We start from the raw sequence: 22,966 nt of genomic DNA, 5'->3' as shown, positions 1-22,966 counted from the left end.
ATCGATCCAAACTTTATATACTTTGTCAACGTAATTCTTTCATATTCGTCACGATTGATTCACACAACTAACCTCAAACACAAAACTCCACATAAAAAAAAAGTATTATCTACGACCAAAGTCCACGATCGAATCGGAAAAGAAAGTAAAAATGGAAGCCGAGATCAAACTTTAATCTCGAGAACAACTCGTGCATACATTACTACACATCACACATCTTGACCAGTGGGGGACTCGATTTCCAAAGTTCGTGCGCGGAGGACCGGTGAAGCATATTGTCAGGCGATAAAACGAAGCTGGCAGAAGGAAGGCAGGCGGGAATAAATTTATGAATGCTGGAACCCGGTTGCTGGCTGCATTCCACGCTGCCTGTGCTCGACACACTGAATTGTCGCTCTCATTAGCGGCACCCCTCCCTCCACTTTCGCCATCTTTCTTCTCCTTGGTCCTCCCCTTCCCCCTCCTCCTCCTCCTCCTCCTCCCATCAGGCCACCGTGTTCTCTTCATCGCCGTTTTCACACTCTGTTTCGATCCTTTTATTAGTCTCTTAATCCAGTGGCGGATTTAGGCACGCATAAGAGGACGAGAGAGATGGTCATCTCGGATCTTGTAAGACAAGAGGAGCTTACATGGTAAAAACGTAATATAGCCACAGAGCAATTATCGATGTAAACAAAACTGCTCGGTAACGCGACTTTACCGACCTCCATTGCGAGTTTGTAAACATCATTTCTTCTACCCGTGCTTCTTTGTGCTACGTAAATATTTACGAAAAATTTATCACAGTAAATTTATTTATTTATTTCTCGAATTCCATAAATAAATAATGTTCAAAGAATTTTTAAACCCTGATAATAATTTCTTCGAAAATTATTCTAATAAATTTTTCCTTCCTATCCTAATTTTAATCCTCGAGTCACAATATCACGCGCGCGGTCCAATATTCGATGGAAAATTCGACCGACGAATCATTTCGTCGAATTACCACTCTCGAGATGCCGCCATTGTGGCTTCGTGCGGAGGACCGATTGATATGCGTCGTGCGGCCTTTCGAGTTCATTTCCAGAACCGCGCTAATCTCGAAAAGGGTTTAATGAATTTTAATCGGGACCCGTCGGAAGATCGAGATCGCGAGATCGAGGGACGTTCTGTTAATTGGAGACGTCCCTCGGAGACGGCGTGGGCGGGTCGTGGTCGTGGCAGGGATATATTTAAGCTCCGGGTTGACGAGGCCGGAAGGGATGTCGATATCTGCTGGATGTATCGAGACATGTCCGTTTGAGAGGTGAGTTAAGAGGACGGGCTGGATATTTCTTCCCTCAGTTTTTTCAGGATTCTATAGGATTCTCTTATTGAGGAATTTTTATCATCACTTTAAAAGAAGTTGTGGATACGGATGCAAATTGAAACGAGATACGAAACGGTTATATTCGTTCAAAAATTTCGATAAAAATATTTCGAAAAATCAACTTTTTTAGAAGCGAGATAATTTTTTTATTTATGGTAGATGGAATTATTGGACGAGCGCCAATATATTTTTTTTTATAATATTCGAGAAAAATATCCAAATCTTGATACAAAATATTGAAAAGTTCGTTTGAATTAAATTCTATTAACAGGATATATCACTATGAATCTTACATAGAACACAGATATCCAAAAGTCTAATATTGAAACGACACAAATATACGTGATATCGCTTTACCGAATTTACCGTCTATGTGTACGTGTAAACGTGGGACGAAAAGCGAAAAAAAGAAGAGAGAAAAAAAAGAAAGAAAAAGGAAAAAAAAAAAACACGAATCCCAACGTTGCACGACAATAATTCATAGGCGCGACCATAGGAGAAGTGTATTGCACCGTTGTACACGATCCGTGTGGCGGGCAGACAATGGCGGAGATTGCAGCGTCGATGGTTTTCCATGTACGGTGGCTCCGTGACACGAAACATTCTGCGCGTGCCTCTCCGCGCGTCGCCTCTAAATCGTCGCTTCCGAAGATTTGCGCCGATTCGCCGCCTGCCCGATAAATCTCCTTGCTTCTCGTTTCGTATTTCGCGCGCTTTCCTCTTCCCCTCTTCCCCCCCTCCTCTCTTCTACCCGCCGGTAATATCGTCGGTTTTTTCGGCTCGCGAGCAAGTTATGCGGCGTGGAAATGGAGGGGCTGGAAGGGGGAGGAACAATGGAAGATTAATAGGGGAGAAGTATTTGGAATTATTGGTTTGCGAACGTGCGGTTTGTGGAATTTTCTTAGATATATACCGGGTGGTTATAATTATTCGATCGAATGGATTAATCGATTTTTTTGAACATTTCGAAACGTTTGTGAAAAAAGACACGGTAATTTTTGATGCATGCTATAATACTTACTTGATATATTAAGAGTTTCGTATTACAATTTTAAATCGCTATCAGATCAGTAAAGATATTGTTTATAATTTGTTGTAATGAAAAATTATAGGTTAGGATTCAAAGGAGAGAGAAAGAGAATTTTTTAAATCTTACATAACCTTACCTCATTACGTGCGTTTTTCTTTTGAATTCTTTTGACAAATGGCCGGAAGCGATCAAAATATGACGCTTCTTCGTATTTATTCGTGGAATTAACGTAACGGCATTAAAAGGCCGGAACTTATCGAGCGAAAGTTTTATCGTCTGCCACGGCACAGGTGTGCACATACGCACAGTCCACCGGAACTGGTTCGTAACACGGCTGTTTTTTAAAGTAGCCAATGCGCCCCCTATCGCTCCCCGATATATTTGCATATTCGATGAAAATATGGCCGACAACCAATATTCACCGGGCAAAGATTTTCGTCTCCGATTATTTCGATTGCATAAATAAGAGTTATGGCAGCATCGTTATCGTTCCATATTATTTTTCCGTAATTAATTCGCGATTCGTTTTATAGATATTTATAACATTTCATCGATATCTTTCGAATTTTTAATTATCAACGTTTAACGTATCTAAAATTTATTTAAAAATCTTTCTAATTATTTTCTCGTGATAACAATTTCTCAACGAGACGAAATACCAACATCATAATAATTCTTTTAACTTAACGATTCGAGCATTCCACGAGTCTCGAAATCTCTTCGAAAATTCCACACATGCGTACATTTAAAAAAAAAAAAAAAGAATCGTTCCATAACGAACAATTTTTCATCCAATTTTTTTAGTTCCATAGCAAAAAAGACAAAGATTGATGCGCTCAAAGTCGATCGACGTTACAAATTATATACGACGATATCGTCGATTCTTCGATCGTATCCTATTCCACGCGGCGAGAGATAATTAATTATAAATAATTAGACGCGATTCGTTAAAATAACCGAAATAATTCGTGACAGACGGCGAGGGTTGGCCTAACGATCGCCTCTCAGACCAACGATCCGGATCTTTTCTGTCGTACTACTTCATCTTCGCGATGGAAAGAACTGACGCGTCACCAAGATCGTTACGTTGACGGATAGGTGGCTCTCGTGCGCGACGAAAATCACATGGTGGCGCCTCGAAACCTCTTTGACGACTGGTGGCGCCGTGTTTTCCAGTGTTTTCGACTTTCTCGAGAATGTTTCAGACTTGTCGCGATTCGTCTTTCATTGTTTCGTATTTATTACACTTTGAGTTTTGTGATTACACTTACTTAGAGTGGGAATCTATTTGAAACTGTTGAGAAATTGATCATTCTTCAGAGAATATTTTTTAACAAGTGAACGTGGTGTCGAGATAAAAAAAATTAATCTTGGAATATCATTCTCAGTGTCCATTTTAAAAATATTTTCGTTTTCAAATACATTAAATTTAATACACGTTTAATTATACGTATATATTTAATTTAAATAGTTGTCGTTATGGATTGATTAAAAAAGTAGAAAGAGGTTAGGAACAATACAAGTAAGTAAAATTGAATATCCCATTTTCTAAAAAATAACCTCACTTTATCCAGCCTTAAATTTTCTCGAATCAATAAAGAAAGTTTCATTCCTAAAAATTCATATTTTTAAAATCTTCTTTCTCCAAGAAAAAAAAAGCAGTCTTTGGCTTAACACTCAAACGACTCGTCCAATCTCCAAAAGGAGGAAATTCAGACTCGCTTTGTGCGCAAACGAGGCGGGCACAAATCGTCGAGATATCCGATTCTAAACGTGCTCGCGATCCCTAGCGGCTCGAAAAGCGGTTTCAGAGAGCGGTGTTCCTCATCAATCACCGGTGGGCCGCAACTCCGTTTATTTTAAGTCGGCCGCGTTTTTAATACACACGCGTCATTAACGGCCGCTGGCACCTAGCAGCAGCGCGAACGAAGAGGAGGACCGTGTCGACGTGGCGTGCAATTAGGTATTCGATGTTCGAAGCGACGAAGGAAGTGTCGTCCTTCTTGTTTGTCGCCGTGGCGCACGTCCGCGGCCAAGGTTCCTGGCCAAATTTGAAATCGTTCGTCGACACTTTTCAATTTTGTCCCGCGTATAACACTGTGTGCGTTAACATTCGTGAGTATCGTGAAATTTCTTATGACACAAACTTTTTTTCTAATTAGTAAAATATTTAATTGCATTCTTTTTCTCTTTTAGATATCTTGCAAATTTCATCGTTGCTCTTTTGAGTTTGTCGATCACAGATGTATCCAATTGGTACAATTGTAAGCAAGTGTACATGTAAAATTTTTAATCAGGATTTTTTCATTTATTCTAACAAACGTATCTGTTTCGTATTCTAGGGAAAAATGTATTTATTTTTGGGAACGGAAAGATTAACAGAGACAAGAATTGTCGAAGAAAGAAATAAGAGGCAAAGAGGCACGATTAACCAGATAGCTGACCTTCCTTAACGAAAACTCCGATTATCGCCGAGAGAGGCGTCACGTTCGCTCACGTTCCATCGAAATTCGCCCAAAGGCGAATTTCACGTCGCTCGATCTATCCTCGATTCATCCGAGAATAGAATAGATCCAACGGAATTCGTTCCCTTATTGGTTGAAGAAAGGTCTGAGAAAAGTCTTAATCTCCCCCTCCTTTCGACCGGAATCATCCATTGAATTGACGATATTATTACGGCTCGTCTCGTAAGGCCGAGAATCGTTTACCAAATAGGTCGTATCGTATAATTTCGTGCAACGTGACTCGGTGACCTAGAAAATAACGCGGCCGTTTTCGCGGCAGAGACTCGTTCGGGGGCTATCTTTAAGACAGTCCCGCGGTTGTTGGAAGAGATATACTCTCTGTCGAGGAATAGAACGAGCCCATTCATCCGTTCAGTCGTTCGATTTTTCATATTATTCGTATATTCTCCTTGACGATGCATGGATGTAATGGTTTCGCCGATTTTTTTTTTTTTTTTTCTTTCTTTCCTCGTGTGTTAAAAGCGACGATTTAAGCCGACTCGAATAATTGTTTTCGTTTTTTCTTTTTTTTTTTTTTATTCGATTTCGTTCCTTTATGAAATACGACAAAAATATATTTTCGAATGCCAAAAGATGAACAAATTTTGTTTCTTTTTTTTTTTATTTTGGAAATATTTAAAAATGATAAAATAAATTACTTCTCGTTAAGGTAAGATGTTCACAGATATTTTTTTGTCTCGAAAAGTCGATAATCGATCCTTTTACGCTCTCGGTGTTAATTTCGAAATCAAATTTTCTTCGCATACTTAAAAGACTTAAAAGACAAGATTTTCCATTTATCGAAAACGGAGAAATCTGCATCGATACCATAGATCACGGCAGAGTGCATACGTTAAAATGCATACGTGTTTGCGCCAGCCACACGAAATAGATCGGGTAAATAAATCAACATTGGTCGGAGGCCACGTGAGATGAATGGAAGCCGAACCGCGAGCGGACGATTTAATCCTTCGAGGCTCGTACCGGAAGTTTCCCCTCGAGGAAACGGAACTCGTGACGTTCCTCCTCTCCTATCGATCTTCTTGCGATATTTAAAAAAAAAAAATTGTGTACAATTTACATACTGGAAATTCAATAATCGATTTCATCAATAGATTCATATATAATTTAATTAATTATATTAAATTAAAAAACAACTTGCAGAAGAAGAAGAGTGGAGTATTTTTCAATAAAAAAAAAAAATTGTAAAAATTTCTGCCAACTACCTTGACATATTAAAATTCATTAAAAGAGAGGTAAATTGTTATATAACGATTCGACTATCATAAATCCAGATTTAATACCAAATTATCGTGTATTAAGCTTTCCTCGGCCGGCTTATAAATAAATGAGAGTTTATTATGAGAGAATCGCGACGAGAGAGAGAGAGAGAGAGAGAATCGTCAAAGTGGATTTATGATATTTTCCCACAAAACTCTCTCGGCCAGAGAAGACGAGCCTTCGCCTTTGATCTCTCCTCTCTCTCTCTCTCTCTCCTCTCTCTCTCTCTCCTCTCTCTCTCTCTCTCTCTCTCTCTCTCTCTCTCTCTCTCTCTCTCTCTCTCTCTCTCTCTCTCGTCCTCCTCGATTCGAATCCGCGACGTGTTTTCAACGTAACGTCGTCGTTACGCCCTTCGCGATGCCGTCCCCCTCCCCTCCCTCCGTTCGAAATCGCGGATGGAATCGTACGAAGATGAAAGGACGGAGGGAGCGGGTTAAGCGTGACGGATCCTGAAGTATAGCTCTTCCGCCCTTTCGTTCAAAGAGTCGAGGTACTTGCTTTCTGTATTAATGGAAGAATGAATTATTTTTTCCTCTCTTCGGGAAACGATAAGCCTGAAAATTTTTTTTCTATTACTATTTTTCGAAAATACGAAAGGGAACGATTGCCACTTTTTTCTTTGAAACTGTATCATTAATTCTTATTATATTAGATTGGAAATTTGTTAAGTGGAACAATGATCGGCGCCATATTGTCTACAAATTCTTAGATTAGGTTAAGTTAAGAAGAACAAATTATTATTTTTCCTATTCTATTTTCAATTTTCATTTTCGAAAATACGAAAGAGAACGATTGCCATTTTTTTCTTTGAAACTGTATCATTAATTCTTATTATATTAGATTGGAAATTTGTTAAATGGAATAATGATCGACGCCAATATTATTTGCAAACACAATATGGCATCCTCCAAATTCTTAGGTTAGTTTAAGAAGAACGAATTATTATTTTTCCTATTCTATTTTCAATTTTTGTTTTCAAAAACACGAAGGAAACCGATTGCCACTTTTTTCTTTGAAACTGTATCATTAATTCTCATTATATAATAAAAAATAAAGATAAATTTAGATTGGAAACTTGCCAAGTGAAACAATGATCGGCGCCATATTGTTTGCAAGCACAATATGGCCTCTTCAAATTCTTAGGTTAAGAAGAACGAATTATTTTTCCTATTCTATTTTCAATTTTCGTTTTCAAAAACACGAAAAAGAACGATTGCCACTTTTTTTTTGAAACTGTACCATTAATTCTTATTATATAATAAAAAATAAAGATAAATTTAGATTGAAAACTTGTCAAGTGGAACAATGATCGGCGCCATATTGTCCTCCAAATTCTTAGGTTAGGTTAAAAAGAACGAATTATTTTTCCTATTCTATTTTCAATTTTTCAAAAATACGAAGGAGAACGATTGCCACTTTTTTCTTTGAAATTGTATCATTAATTCTCATTATATAATAAAAAATAAAGATAAATTTAGATTGGAAACTTGTCAAGTGGAACAATGATTGCCATATTGTTTGCAAGCACAATATGGCGTCCTCCAAATTCTTAGGTTAGGTTAAGAAGAACGAATTATTTTTCCTATTCTATTTTCAATTTTCGTTTTCAAAAACACGAAAAAGAACGATTGCCACTTTTTTTTTGAAACTGTACCATTAATTCTTATTATATAATAAAAAATAAAGATAAATTTAGATTGAAAACTTGTCAAGTGGAACAATGATCGGCGCCATATTGTCCTCCAAATTCTTAGGTTAGGTTAGAAAGAACGAATTATTTTTCCTATTCTATTTTCAATTTTTTAAAAATACGGAGGAGAACGATTGCCACTTTTTTCTTATATTATTTTTATTATATTAGATTGGAAACTTGTCAAGTGGAACAATAATCGGCGCCATATTAATATAGCGTCCTCCAAATTCTCAGGTTAGGTTAAGAATCCCAATTCAGATTTTCTATATAAAAAAAAAAAAATCCCCAATAAATATTTCCATTAAAAATTCCCTCCGATTATCAATTTACAAAATCGAAACCGAAACCGCTATATTTTTCGTTAAAGTGGCGAGCGCCGCTTTGATCCGCCACGTTCCTCGTAATTCAACCAGGAAACCTTTTATAAACCGAGAGGCCTACATCCGGCGACGCTTGTTGTGACACCGTCCTCAACGGCACGTCGTAACATAATTAGTAATACACGATGCCGCGCGATGGAAGGAGGAGGGTTGCCAGTGTCCCACCCTTGCGCCAACAGTTTCGTTCTATTAATGTCCGTTTTCCAACGTGCGCCACCACCCCGCGCGCGAGATATATATCTCGGTGGCGGCGGCGCGATTTACGGGTGGCGGGCCGGGTTTTTTTCGAAAACCGTGGCCGTCGATCTTTCCCTTCCGTGCACGCGCGTATAAATAAATGACGTTTATTTTACGAGAGAATCACGGGAGGAGAGGGGAGGACGGCGTCAAACGCGGATTTATGGCACGTCTACGTCTCGTCCTCTATCCTAAAGAAGACACGCGTTGAAATTTAAAAATTATTCACTTGATTTTTTCCCCTCGATCGAGAAACTTTATTTTCAATTTAAACCGATATATCACTTATTTTCAACGCTTTAGAAAAATCGTACTCGAATACGGGAAGACGATCGTTTCATTTCGGAAATTCTCAGATTCTCTCGAGGAGAGAACACGTATGTTATGACACAAATACATACCGAAATCAAAATACGTAATTCGCAATCTGGATAAATATTTATGACTTCGCAATAATTCTTGAATACAAGAATTTGTATAATTTTCAAAGAGAAATAAAAATTATCATTATAAATTAACAAATATCCAATAAATTATCAAATTAATAATCGTTTATTATTCATCTGATATTTATGATTCATACATAACCTCAAACAATCATTTTTTAACAATCGACAATTTCCAAAGTAACTACACATCAAATAAAATATCCACATACTAAACGAAAGCTATACGCGAAAACAATACAACAAGAGTAACCAAAGCAACAAAGAATCGCATCTTTTACTTTGGAATCGTTAAATCAACATAACCTCACCACGCGGTTAGCTAGGAGCGCGAACAGAGTTTCCGATGGCGCAACAAAGCCGGCGGAGCGGCACGTCATCCCGTAGTCACGTCTCAATCAGCGTCTGGCTCGCGGGAGGTGGAGGAGGGGGAGGGGAGGTTCGGGGCGGAGAGGAGAGGGGGCGCATGGCCGGTGGCAAGAAGCACGGCGAGGACCGGCTAAACGTGGCGAATGTTAATTACGCCAGCGGGGTTCCCGGTGTTCCTGAGGGGCCCAGGTGAAAAAGTTCTCGTTCGAATCTCGCCAGACCCCCACCCCACCCCACCTCGATTATGGGACCGCAGGGGCACACCGATACGGAAAGAAACGCCACCGTCCGCCTTGTGCCCGGCCCGGCGGCAGTCCCCGTGGATTAACATTCTGGAAGCAGCGGGGCACCGCCGTCTAACGAGATAATTGACCGTAAAAAGCGCAATTAAACGACCGATCGATGTCTCTCTCTATAGAGCCTTGTCGTTTGTTTTTCTTCTTTTCTCTCTCTCTCTCGTTTTCGGGATCGGTTTTTCGACGGGATCGTCGACGTGGTTGTTATGGGGATAATGCTAATTTTTCTGCCCCGCTGTGTACATTTTTGGTCGAATATTCGACTCTTTTCCAATTCTGAAAATTAAATTTCAAATTGTTTAAATCCTTGTCCAATTTTGTCAAATCGAGTTAGATTTCAAAATTAATAATAATAATCTTTTCGATTTTTATATAATATAATATAATTGCATAGAGCAATTTCGTTCCAATATTATATGGGATAACCAGGTTAATTGAAGTACTCAAATGAGGCTTGGATCGTGTGCAGCCGATGTTGGAATCCGAACAAAGAAGCAGGAGACATGAGTTACAGCTCGAAAGCAATTCTAACAGAGTAGTACACGATCCATGGGACCGTTGGGTAGCCAACGGACAAGGATTGGTGACATGTGGATGCCATCGACGAAGAACAGACGCGCATCGGTTGTCACGGTGCGCATTCCTTGCTGGAGAGATCGAGTCCAGGTCAAGTTACGGGACGTTTATGCCTGTAACCTGGGTGAAGAGGTTTAAAACTCGTGTCGAAAAGTAACATTAACACTCTGAACTCCTCACCCGTGTCGTGTCGTCTCTTCCACTCAAAATATATATCTTGTTGTGTCTCTTCTCCTCTCGATGCTGCTGCTACAACACTCGATACTCTCTATCGTGACTTTGTTTTCTGTATAAAAGAAAAAAAAAGAAAGAAAAATAAACCGTTCGATATCTCGAGGTTATGTTTACGTTTTCATTTCTATTAAAATATCGAGTAACGATTCTACTCTGTCGTCGAAGAATTTTTTTAAATCGTTGAACAATTTTAGATGATAAACAAAGAGTTTTTTATCAACAATCAAGCAGAAAATACAGTAAAATAATAAGCAACTTTCAACAAAGATACTATACACTTCCCTGGCAAACGTAACTTTAAAAATATTCTAGTTACTTAATATATAACTTCTCCTTGTTGCTCTCGAAGATACAGTAAAACAATAAGCAACTTTCAACAAAGATACTATACACTTTCCTAGCAAACGTAACCTTAACTACTCTAGTTACTTAATATATAACCTCTCCTTGTTGCTCTCGAAGATACAGTACAACAATAAGCAACTTTCATCAAAGATACTATACTTCCCTAGTAAACTTTAAAAATATCCTAGTTACTTAATATATAACCTCTCCTTGTTGCTCTCGAAGATACGGTAAAACAATAAGCAACTTTCATCAAAGAAACTATACACTTCTCTAGCAAACTTAACTTTAAAAATACCCTAGTTACTTAATATATAATTTCTCCTCGTTTCTCTTAAAATCTTAACATTCGATATTCGATTTCAACAAATTATGTCACTTACATTCGTATCTCCACTCCACTGGACAATTTTTCTCCAAAATCAAGCGGAAAGATGTCCCCACTAATTACACCATCGATTGGTGTTTGCCTTCCAGGAAGACGGTGCCCTCTACATCTTTTGATTTATTTGCCGGCGCATCCTGCATCGCGTCTTCCCTTCGTCCCAGCGGGGCGACCGCGGATTCGGCCTACCGTATGAAAAACTGTATTTAATTAAACGACCCGGGACCGATCCACGACGGCGTCCGTCGACAAGAACACGAAAACTACGACGTGGAAGATGACTGGTGACTAGTCGGGGGATCGCGGGCAAAAAACACGATAGCAGCGGCCCCTGGATGGATGACGAATCAATCCTCCTCGACGTTGAACGTCGATCGATCCTTGGTTACCTTGGTTCGATCGAAGAGAGAAGATTCCGGTTGGTGGAAAAAGGGAGAGGAGAAACGGTTGAGTATAATTCGAGAGAGATACGCGTTTCTAAAGTATAAGAATATTTCGTTCTCTCGTTTTGTTTCGTCGAGATTTGATCGTGAATAATTATAATGAAATACACGGAATCGTAAATTTTACGATTCCTCGATCTTTTTATCCGCGTAGATACGTGAACTTAACCTTAATTATTTTTCAGTTGTTTGAGACATAAATCATTTTAAATACGAGTCTTGTAACTCGTGACTTGTACGAGTAAACGATAAAAAGAAACAAGCTTAATGACACGAGGCGATATTTTTAAACATTTCGTCCCACTCGTAAAAAATTTACGAGTTATCGATACGAAATTGGTTATTCTATTCAGGCTTGGAAAATGAATTGGTTACACAAACATTGGTTATAATGGTATGTAAATTTCGAAAATTATTACGTTGTTTCCACGTTATTTTCACCAGCTTAACGTTTACTGCTTTTTAGTCCCAACACGTTACAACTACGCGAGATTGCAGCCGTGTAAAACGGTGGCCGACGAAACGAGGCATTAGAACGCTCTCGTCCGGAGATGGTTTTGGATATGAAAGACATCAATCATTATAACGACTCCGAGCGACGGCTCCCTGTTTTGAGGCAAGCCCGACACAGGCCGGGGGGACTTTTAATCTCTTTCCAACTTTTATAAACTCCTTCGATCGACCTTCTTCCATTGCGATCCTTCCGAAATTTTTCTCCGCCCATGTTCGACCTAACCTATATACGCTATTGCCTTCGCGAATTCTTAAACTTGAAAGAATTGATACGATTCCACGATGAATTCTTTTCTCAAAGCACGATTTTCTAAAAGGGATATTAAAATGAAAGATTATCATTCAATGTGATAAAGCTAGCTTGCGTGATTGATGAAAAATTTTTTTATTAAAAAATTCTATGCAAAACATATTTTAATAACATAACCTTAAATACACGTCGAACAATCTCACGATAAATTATATAAATTTAGACAAAGATATTATTCATTATTCAATTCATAATTTTAATTTACGATAAATTATATATAAATTTATCCAAAATATAGTTCGATTCTCACATATTTTTATACACTTTATTTTTCAAATAAAAACCACCTTACTTTGGTTCACGTTAACACGTTCACTCGTAAATCGCTCTCCTAATTCCCCGAGTATTCGAGGAAGCCACATAGAAACGCGCATCAACGTTCATCCCGGACGATTAAATAAGTCATATCATCGCGCTCTCTAACGAAGCGCCGCGGCATCCTCACGCTTCGTTCGACGTCGTCTGTCTCGGCCAATGAGGAGGCTTCTTTTTTCCGTTGTTGCTCTTTTCTTCCAGACGCAGTATTTATAAACAAGTCGGGAGAAAGCGAAGAGGGCAGCACGTGGATTTTTCCTGCCATTGGTTGTCGAAAGTAAATACTGCTCTATAATATTTGTATCTATTATAACCTATACCGTTTTGTCAATTTTTGTTAATATTAATTGGTAAATTATCGTGCAAAAGGTTTCTGAAGAGGATATTGAATCAAGACGTGATAATTTATAATTGTTTTATTTTATTTTTAATTTTATTACAAAAAAAAAGAAGGTAAAAGAAAATTTATTCCCATTTATTTTTATTTTAATATTCGTATATCATAGAATTATAGTGAGATTATTACAGTTTGAATTTTGAATTTACAGAGATATGATTATCGTTTTAAAATTATTTCGAATCTAAACACATCTGCCATTCAATTATTTACAATCGAAATACGTAATTTGGAAAAATACGTGATCATCTCTATAATATTATCGAACATTGAAACGTGAAAAGATAAACGGAACAATAAGAAAGAAAATTTAACATCGAAAAAGAAGACGAGGAGAATCACACACACACACAATTGAGATCTCCGCCTAACAAATAGATTCCTCAAACTACTCCCGACCATCCATCCGTCCGAAACAATCACGATTACGCAACGACGTAAACCAGTTATCGCTGTCGGTCGTTAATTCAGCTTTTAAACCATCTCCGTGTTTCCATCGGAATTCCGCCGGCAGACAGGCCGTTAACCGCTTAAAAATTGATTCTATACCAGCGCGGTGTCTACGAGTCTTCCTCTCTCTAAACTGCAACCGCCTTTGACAGACTGGCGGCTGGCGTGAAAACGCTCGCCAATTAACCCACGGTGAATTATGCACCGCCCCTTACCCACTAATTTAGTAGGTGACTTATGTCGTACTCGCAACCCGACAAGTCTCCGGACGGATTCGAGTACCTCGCTGAACGGTAGACTTCCATCTGCCTCCTCCTCTTCTTCTTTGTCGTCTCCTTCCTCTCATTCTTCTTATTCTTCTTCTTTCTCTTCTTGGTACTGCACGTACGTGTAGTGGATGCGTGAAACGGATTCGTCAGAATTGAACTGAATTTTGAGGTTAAGTCGGACATGGAAATTAAATTGTGAAGTGATTAAAAATTCTTAATATTATTAATGCGTAATGTGAAATTGATACGGATTGGAATTGAATTAAATTTTGAAGATTAGGAGTGTTTGAAATTTTGAGGTTAAGTTGGACGCGCAAATTGAATAAATTTTCAAAATTAAGAATTTTCTTTTTTTATTTAAATTTGTTTATTGATATTATTGAAACGAAAGATTCTTCTTTTTCTAAATATATTTCTAAATATCCCTTTAATTTATGATTCGAAGCATTTCGAGGTATTTAGGATCATACATTTAGGATCATCGACGATGGAGATTTCTCTTCTTATAGTGGATTCGTGGATTCGAAATTGAATTAAATTTTGAGGTTAAGTCGGACATGGAAATTAAATTGTGAAGTGATTAAAAATTCTTAATATTATTAATGTGTAATTGAAAGTATGAAATTGATGAAGAATACATTGGAATTGAATTAAATTTTGAAGATTAGGAGTGTTTGAAATTTTGAGGTTAAGTTGGACGCGCAAATTATAAAATTGAATAAATTTTCAAAATTAAGGTTTTCTTTTTTTATTTAAATTTAGTTATTGATATTATATTGAAACAAAAGATCCTTTTTCTAAATATATTTCGCGATTCTTTTAAAAATTTACGATTCGAAGGATTTTGAGGTTAGGATCATCGACGATGGAGATTAATTTTTTTTCGTTTTTTTCTACGATACTATTAATATCATCGAAATGACGAAAAATTCCTCTCCTCCTCCTATTTTTTGTCGTCTTCTTTTTTTCATTCTTCTTATTCTTCTTCCTCTTCTTATAGTGAATTCGAAATTGAACTAAATTTTGAGGTTAAGTCGGACATGAAAATTAAATCGTGAAGTGATTAAAAATTCTTAATATTATCAATGTGTAATAACAAAATGTGAAATTGATGAAAGATTTTGGAATTAAATTTTGAAGATTAAAAATATGAGGAGTATTTGAAATTTTGAGGTTAAGTCTGACATGGAAATTAAATCGTGAAGTGATTAAAAATTCTTAATATTATCAATATATAATAACAAAATGTGAAATTGATGAAAGATACTTTGGAACTGAATTAAATTTTGAAAATTAAAAATACGAAGAGTATTTAAAATTTTGAGGTTAAGTCTGACATGAAAATTAAATCGTGAAGTGACTAAAAATTCTTAATATTATCAATATGTAATAACAAAATGTGAAATTGATGAAAAATACTTTGGAACTGAATTAAATTTTGAAGATTAAAAATACGAAGAGTATTTAAAATTTTGAGGTTAAATTGGACGTGCAAATTAATAAAATTCTTTTATTTAAATTTGTTTATTGGTATTATATTGAAACGAAAAATTCTTTTTCGTTTTCTAAATATCCCTTTAATTTACGATTCGAAGGATTTCGAGGTTAGGATCATCGACGATGGATATTAATTTTATTTCGTTCTTCTCTGCGATACCATTAATACCGTCGAAGTGACGGAAAATTCCTCCTCCTCCTATTTTTTGTCGTCTTTCTTCTTATTCTTCTTCCTCTTCTATATATATGAATTCGTTGAAATTGAACTAAATTTTGAGATTAAGTCTGACATGGAAATTAAATCGTGATTAAAAATTCTTAATATTATCAATATGTAATAACAAAGTGTGAAATTGATGAAAGATACTTTGGAACTGAATTAAATTTTGAAGATTAAAAATAGAGAATTATTTAAAATTTTGAGGTTAAGTTGGACGTGCAAATTGAAATTAATAAAATTCTTTTATTTAAATTCGTTTATTGGTATTATATTGAAACGAAAAATTCTTTTTCTAAACATATTTCTAAATATCCCTTTAATTTACGATTCGAAGGATTTCGAGGTTAGGATCATCGACGATGGATATTAATTTTATTTCGTTCTTCTCTGCGATACCATTAATACCGTCGAAGTGACGGAAAATTCCTCCTCCTCCTCCTCCTTTTCTCGAAGCGGCCTCAGCCGGACATCCGGCAACTCGCGAGCGCCCCTTTGATGTCTTTGAGCGGCCGAATTCGCGGGATCGTACGCCGAATGAAATATCACCGTGGCTCTTTTCGAGCTTCCAACGAATCCTCCGCCCGGATACACGCTTACCAGGGATTACTTAAGTCTCTCAATCGGTTTATTGCGCCGCGAACCGAGGCGACGATCTTCTCGCTTTTCCAAGAAATTTGTTGCCCGTACTTTCGTCGACACTCCGCCTCTCTTTGTCCCGCGCGATCGAATTTCTTCCTTCGGCGATATTTTTCTCTCTGGATCTCGGCTCGTTGAACGACGATGACTTTACTTACTTAATTTATTTATCTTTCTTTTTTTTCAAATACATTTGTGAGCGAGAAAAATTCGAATTCGAAATCTTTATTATTTAAATAAACGATTCGAGAACTCGAGGAAAGAAATAAAAGAATTATAAAAGATTGGATTTTAATTAAATTCGAAAATTTTGTTCAATTTTTCAAATTAAAAAAAATTGTGGTGGAAAGGTGTTAGTGAATTTGGATGACTGAGATAATATGTGTGAAGGTCATTCGATTTTAACTAGCGCTAATAATAACGCTTACTTATCATCCATTACTTGTATCGCGGAGGAAAAATGTATAGTCTTTTTTTTTTTTTTTTTTTTTTTTTATCATTAAAAATTACAGAAACTAAAGAAAGAATCATTTGTCATTCGCTACACGTGTCACTGAAGAAGAGCACGTTTTTTTTTTTTCCCCTCTCCCCGATAAAATATTTAAAAAAAAATATCCTTCTTCCATTACGTTTCAATTTCAAATATATTCAAAATCCTTTCCCTCTATTCTTTTCTTATAAAATTAAACCGTAAATTAAACGTTTAAACAATTAACAAAATTCATCGAAGAATACGAGACATTTTTTCGAATTCTAAAAAATTTTCAATACTCGAAATTTCTTCTCACTTTCGTTTCTCAAAATTTAAAGGATCCGAGAAATCGAAAAATTTTCGCGCCAAGAAAAAGAAAATGTAATAATAATAATAATAAAATTTCCAGGTTAAACACAATTTCGATTCCCTTCGTGAGCAATTACGAGGGGAGGATGGTGGAAAAAAATTCAAAGATAAAAGAAAAAGGAAGGAAAGGATAGATTCGTCGAGAAGCGAAGAAGGGAGAGACACGCGACTTTTTCGTGTAATCGCGCAGGAAGTCGAAGAGTTACTGCCCGGCCTTTGGTATTCGGCCGTACGATGGTTTATTCAGGAACAATAGATAGCCAGCATCCGGGACCTACGTCGAAGAGAGGAGCGGCCGCATCAAACATTCGATATCGAGGCCACAAATCGGGAAGCCAGACGTCGACGATATATTATGATCATCGCGGACGTCCCCGGTGTTCTTTACCGATTCAGCTGCTGTTACTCGAGCATTCATGCCGAGGAAGAACGGTTGGAGAAGCGAGAGAGCGAGCGAGAAAGAGCGAGACCGAGCGAGAGAGAGAGAGAGAGAGAGAGAGAGAGAGAATAAAATTCGCGAACTTGTTGTCGAGATGGTTTCCTCCTCTTGGCCCCTTTATTTCGCATTAACGTTCAACGTCCTCGAGAACCGATGAAGGGAATCTTGTGTCCGGATTTGCAATTCGAGCGAGGAATTGTGCAATCGTGATAACTTAATCTCTGATAAACTCGGACCGTACCGATTCCTTTATAACGATGTTTCTTTGATTTCGCGGAACGGATTCTTGAACGAGTCTTGCGAGATAAGGTGGTATATAAGCGTATTTGAGTGGTTTGTTATGTAAATTGAGCGATTGTGTATTAATTTTTCAAAAGATTAGTTCTGGATTAATGGGGAATAGGAGAATAATTAATAATATTTTCGTCCGCCGAGTAAAGTAGTCGGGAATAATATTATTCGTTATAATTTACAGGCAATGTCTCTGACGAATCGGTCAGAATCGAATTTCTGAGCGAAACGATAAAAATAATGGGACAATTTTTCAATTTTTCTATTTCGTTTATTCCAATGTTGGAAAATTTCAAAGTAGAGCAATACGTAAAAATATTGATGATTTTTAGGTTAAGACGAGTATTTCACACTTGTATCACAGAACTTTGAGAGGTTAACTTTCTTTTAAATGAAACAATAAAACACTAATACAGTAATAAGCTATAAATTATTAAAACATGTTCACATTCCATGGATACACAATAATTTCACAGAAAGAAAAATAACGAATCTACATTTTTAATTACATTACAATCAAACCTTCCAAGAGGAAAAAAATTACCAGATTCGTAGAAGCACAGATAGCAAAATTATTCAATAATGAAAGATTTGAACTAAAAAAATTAAATACATTAGACTTTACAAATAATAAATATACAATAATTATTAAAAAATAACTGAAATGATATAGTAAATTAATCTAAGAATTTTATTGGCCGATATTCATTGTACAAAAATGTTACTTGAATTTATCACAAGAATAAACAGAGGACAATTAACGAAAGAATAAATCTGTTATGTTTAACGCGCATGACACGTAAAACTCGGACGAGAAGTTCGTAAAACCGTCTTACGATGTCCGTACGTATAACCTCCTCACGATACCTTTTTCCTTCCAATCGCGGTACCCTTTTCCACCTCGCCGTCCCCTCGCTGTTGAGTAATCCACCGGTTCGAGAGTAATCTACACGGTCACAGGGACGATCTATCACCCGTACAACGAAACTTTGACGCGACGTCAAAACGTGGGCCCGTTAATTTTTCATGTCGTTCCACCCGGAACTCGCGCGGTAACTGCGCCCTCTACCGAACGAGGAGACGCTGGTCCGGCAAGTTGTTTCGACGTTGCCATTCATTATTCACCTCCTACACAACTATGCTACCTTTCGACACGCGGGATACGAGCTACGGGTATTAAAGGGGCGACTACAGCGCTTTTTGTGAAGCGAGGTTAGGTAAAGTTTCTAGCGTTTCGACGTTTCCGTTGATTCGAGGATTTGGAAATTACGTCGTGTAAAGTGAGGTTAAGTACGCCATGATGAAGATTTTGAAAGATTACTTAAACTAATTAGATTTTAATTCGAGATACGATATATTTATTAATAAAAAAAATAATAATTGTGATATAAACGATTGTTTTCTAATTTTATTCTACTTCGATCAAAATATAAACTTCGATTTCGATGCGATCTAATAATAAATAAATAAATTAATGTAATATTGCATTAAACTTGATCCTAAACTCTTCAAAATAAAACCCGATTTCTAAAAAGGACTATATTTTCCATACAATTCATGCATTCAACATTGTCGTCATCGATTTTTTCGTTCATTTCGGAAAAACTACTTTATCCTCCAGGAAAATTAAAAAGCTAGGAGGAATTTGCAAAGAAGCTTGGAAGAAGCCTAATAAAAAAAATCTTTTCCCCGACGACGATCCGTTAATTACCATAAGTTAATTACAACGAACGTGAAACGAACGAAGCCAGCCCCCTCCCTCATCCCTCACCCCTTCGCGCAGAACACGCAGACAGGCGCTGTCTCACGGCTATTTCCACCCCCACCGTCCACCCCCGTCATATTTACGAGGCGAACTTTGCTTTAAGCCTGCCGATGTTTTAACTTTATCGCGGCCCGAAGTATGATTTTACGAGAAGCCCGCCGGGCTAAATATGCCCGCGTCGTAAAATTAACGGCGTTTCCATAAAGGAATCCGTGGTGTGCTTGCGTTAAAACTCGATAAAAGCCAATAAAGCATCGGGTGGGAGAGAGAGCGGCAGTTTAGTATAGTTTATCGCCCCGTACGAACTCCAGAGGTGTCCACAGTTAACCGGTGCCAACCTGCGACCATTTGCAGCGTTCCAGGATAAGACTTACGAGGGTTCTAAGGAAACCAGAGAGTTCGAGGACCCGGCCAAGCTGTTAATTTTTATTGGAACCCGCCTCCTCCCCCCTTCCTTTTGTTTCCTTCGTGTTCGATCATTTTATCTCGTCGCTGTCTGTATAAAAATTTAACTGTTTCTCCGTTTCACAACAAGCATTCTATATAATTGAAAAAAGTATCTATAGTTTCACTATCCATTTCATCCCCTGTTGGATTCTTCATGTATCAAAATACGAACGAGATATTTGTAGAAACTTTGCAGAGAATAATTTTCTTATAGAAGATAAGCAATTATGGTAATAATTTTGTAATAATTCTTAAAGTAAGGTGGACAGAGATTTAGAAGCAATTACAAAAAAAAGTATCAATTTTCAATTTATCTTCATTTCTGCACCTAAAGAATATACCCTCCTCCCCCTCCTCCTGCCTCCTATGCCACCCATCCCGAGGGAATCGGTATGTAGACGCGGGAGAAGTGGTCGATTATCGTATGTTGGTCGGGTAATGCCACTAAAAACACCCCGTTGGGCGGCAGATAGTGTTGTCTCGTTTTAGTACTCGACGACACGATCATTTTACAACTGAGCTACTATATATTGGTAATGGGTCGGTTTTATCTCCCCACTCGGCCGGTGGAAACGCGGCCTTAGGCCCTCCCCTGCACCTGGCATTTTTGCGCATTGCTATCTTTATGGAAGGCATAAAACGAGTTTACCCGGCAATTTAAATACCGTTCGCGGCATTAACCGCCGTGTCTCGATACATTTTTCTCCTTACTTTTTCTCCACGATTCTAAAATTAGACGTCGAGAGAAGAAGCAAGATTTTACTTATTTTATCATGTTATAAGCAACAATTTATCCAAATCAAAAGTAAAACTCGGATCAATTCAACAGTATAAATATATATATATATATATATATATATATATATATATATATATATATATATATATATATATATATATATACAGGATTCAGAGAATCGTATCATTCTTCCTAACGATCCTTCAGCGGGCAAGCACCGTCGAGAGAAACGATTATGCCGGTTGCCGGCTAATCTCGGGCGCATGGAGAAACAATACGCGGCAGGAGGAGGGGGGAGAGAGAGACAGTCGGTCGGCGGGATCCCGGATGAATATGAAACGTCTTCTCCTCTCCTCTTCTTGGAACCGGCCGTAAGATGTACTTATAAAAATGCAAAGCGGCCGACTTCTGGGTGGTTGCGGGACAAGCTTGGTTATTAGTAAACATTTAAATCGACAATCGCTATATATATATATATGGAGAGGAAGGAGAAGGAACTACCTACTCTTCTTTTCTTCCTTCGTCGTTGTCCAACGAATAATACCGTTTCTCCATTCTCGAGAGAGAGAGAGAGAGAGAGAGGAGAGGAGAGGAAACAAGAAATCAAGCCGCGGGACCACCCGCCACGGCCTTGGGGGCACTCGAGCCGCGGATCCCAAGGAGGTCCATCCCGTCTTCATGAATCAACTCGTTCCTGAATCGGCATAAACCTTCAAAGGGTTGTGTGTTGTGCACGGCCGTGCCAGACCACGCAGAGTTATGCGGACGCCGTCCTCTCTCCTTTCGGCCGAGACGCCGCATCGAAAATTGGACGAGCAAGATTTGAGGTTATGTCGCGCGCGATGCGAAACTTCTTTACCTGCTTCGTCGAATATATATATATATATATGTATCTCGATTTTATTTCTAGTAAATTTAAATATGAATTTTTTGAATAAAACCGAAAAAAAAAAAGGAATGGAAGAAGATAAAAATCGAGCTTACCCAAGAAAGAAAGAATCATCCTCCGCGGCGAATTATCTTCTCACGCAGTTGCGCGAGGCTGCAACTAGGGGGACAGGACGATGATCGATCAGATCGGGAGGAGAGGTGAGACATCTAGGAGATAGAGATGGAGAAATGAATGAAGACTTCGTAGACCTGTTTTTTTTTTTTTTCTTTTTTTTCTTTTTTCTTTTTTATAATGATTCGTTTATTGCGAAAGGACACAGTCTGCAAGCCATCTGCCAATGTGGCATCGGCAAGCTCGCGTGAAATTTTGGACACGAATGACTAAAAGGTGATGGCGATCGTTCACTCTCGACATGACATGATATGTTGACAGTCGCTGCGCCCCTGCGGCTGTCGCCCCCCTCTCTCTCTCTCCAACGTCTCGTGCGACGAGGAGACGCACGCTCTCACTCACTCTCACGTGTATGTATAGTACGTATATATATATATATATATATATATTTCTGGGAGTAGTAAAGGTGGGGCGCGCGTATACACACACACACATACACATACACATACCACACCGTTGTTTCGTCGCGGACGGGGCGCAACGCGAGTTGATTCCGATAAATTCAGATTACGGAACGGAGAGACTCGAGCACGTTGGGGATGAAGGAAGAGAGGGGGAGTTGAAATAAAGATAAAAATAAAAATAAAAAAACAGAAGAATGCAACGATTTCTCCAACTCGATTTCTTCGTCCTACTCGCGAGGAATAATAAATAAATAATACTTATTAAACGGAGAAATACGGGCACGAATTTTTCTTTCTTTCTTTCCTTTTATTTGAAACATTGTCGCGAGCTCGGCCTCCGTAATCTGTCGCATCATTAATTCCAAACGATCCATACCTCGTCATGATCGACAAGAGTCGACGTGTGAATCGATAATGTTGTAAACATTGCGATAACAATAATAATAATCCATAATAATAATCCATAATAATAATGATAATAATAATAATTCATAATAATAATGATCCATAATAATAATCCATAATAATAATAATTAATCAAAATAATAATAATAATAATAATAATCGTCGTCGTCGTTAGTATGAATTATGATCTCCAATATTATAATAATAATAATATCGTGCCTACTCTACATACAATACATACACTGGCCGGACGCTCTCTACTGGGCCCTCTCTACTATTTACAAACGCATAAATAATTATTATTATCGTGTATTTATATATATAGTATTCTTTATGTATAATATTACCTGTCGTAAGTAGACAACACACGCCTAGGGATATCGTGTATCTTTTTCGTG

The 22,966-nt window shown here is 37.7% G+C and overlaps 2 long non-coding RNA genes across 2 annotated transcripts; one reads left to right on the top strand and one right to left on the bottom strand.

Annotated features, from left to right (window-relative positions):
* The first annotated feature begins 4,033 nt into the window (after positions 1 to 4,033).
* Positions 4,034 to 5,991, top strand: LOC102653574. The gene is made up of 3 exons (XR_003305637.1): positions 4,034 to 4,493; positions 4,575 to 4,642; positions 4,721 to 5,991. It is a non-coding gene; the product is annotated as an uncharacterized LOC102653574 (long non-coding RNA).
* A 3,056-nt stretch (positions 5,992 to 9,047) lies between these two features.
* LOC102656919 lies at positions 9,048 to 11,955 on the bottom strand. The gene is made up of 3 exons (XR_408115.3): positions 11,123 to 11,955; positions 10,341 to 10,446; positions 9,048 to 10,280 (listed from the first exon to the last, which is right to left on the bottom strand). It is a non-coding gene; the product is annotated as an uncharacterized LOC102656919 (long non-coding RNA).
* Positions 11,956 to 22,966: the final 11,011 nt, after the last annotated feature.

This window comes from Apis mellifera, linkage group LG11, assembly GCF_003254395.2.
Source record: "Apis mellifera strain DH4 linkage group LG11, Amel_HAv3.1, whole genome shotgun sequence".
NCBI classification, from domain to species: domain Eukaryota; kingdom Metazoa; phylum Arthropoda; class Insecta; order Hymenoptera; family Apidae; genus Apis; species Apis mellifera.
The sequence above is the reverse complement of the archived record's forward strand: the minus strand, read 5'-3'. Positions and strand labels throughout refer to the sequence as shown.